Below are 1,267 nucleotides of genomic sequence, written 5' to 3'. Positions count from 1 at the left end.
ACACCCCTTTTAAAATGAAAATAAATGGCTTTTATCAAAAATCGCGAACATTTTTTAAGTAAATCGGGTATGCTCTATCGAATGGTGATATTTTCAACTTTTGATTCCGACCGGAAATACGCCATCCGGACCGGAAGTTGAATTTTTTGAGGGGAACATAGTACTTTTTATTACAGATTCGAATTGTACGTGAAAAAATAAGAAACTTTTGTATCAAACGTTTTTTTCTGAAAGTGCCTCTGTCAACCTTACAATTGACCTTGAAAGTTCTCCTCAAAAAATTCAACATCCGGTCCGGATGGCGTATTTCCGGTCGAAATCAAAAGTTGAAAATATCACCATTCGATAGAGCATACCCGATTTACTTAAAAAATGTTCGCGAATTTTGATAAAAGCCATTTATTTAAATTTTAAAAGGGATATACGGGTGGTCTGGGACACTCCGTATATAATATAATATATAATACAAAAACACTGTCATATTTAAACTAAAAAACTGTTTTACAAAATAGTTGTTGTGTATGCTACATATCTACAAGACAGATTAAACAAATCAAGTACTTTTATAAAAGTGATAAATGTTACGTTCTCTTAAAAAAAATACTATAATCAAAATTAAAATATATTACTATATGCTTGTGCTGTGCTATAAATTATCTAACTAATCTGTCTTGTATCCTGATTATATCAAAAGCAAAAGATGTAAAAAGGAATACAGTGTATTCAAATGTATTTGTCAAATGATTGTCATCATATAGTTATTTGTCATGCATCATATGCAGCTACAGGTATAAGTAACATTAGTAAAACATAGTCTGTAAGATTAATGTGTATAAGTCTTATACATTTCTATTTATGTTTTATTTCCATTTCTATTTATTTTTTTTAATAATTTATAAATTTTTATAATAAATTTATAAATACATTTATTTTTAAAGAAACTAGAAAAGGAACTAGAAAAATTTTTCTCGGATTGAACCGATTAAAACCGATTAAAACGGATTATGTTTTAATCGGTTTTAATCGACCATTTTCGGCAGGGTTGTTACACATATAACATGTACGTAATAAGTGCATATGTTACATCTATGTTATATGGCAGATATATTCGATGTTTGCTGGGTATATATGTACTTTTTAAAAAAAGGTAAAAAGAGGCGCCAAGTACACGCGCTAGTTGTAAGAAACTGTTATATGTATTTATAAAAAAAATTTCCTAGAAAAATAATGATATCAAAAAATTGTGCCAAATAAATAAAAATTTATG

This window comes from Formica exsecta, unplaced genomic scaffold, assembly GCF_003651465.1.
Source record: "Formica exsecta isolate Colony F162 unplaced genomic scaffold, ASM365146v1 scaffold643, whole genome shotgun sequence".
Lineage (NCBI taxonomy): Eukaryota > Metazoa > Arthropoda > Insecta > Hymenoptera > Formicidae > Formica > Formica exsecta.
Note: the sequence above shows the minus strand (reverse complement) of the source record.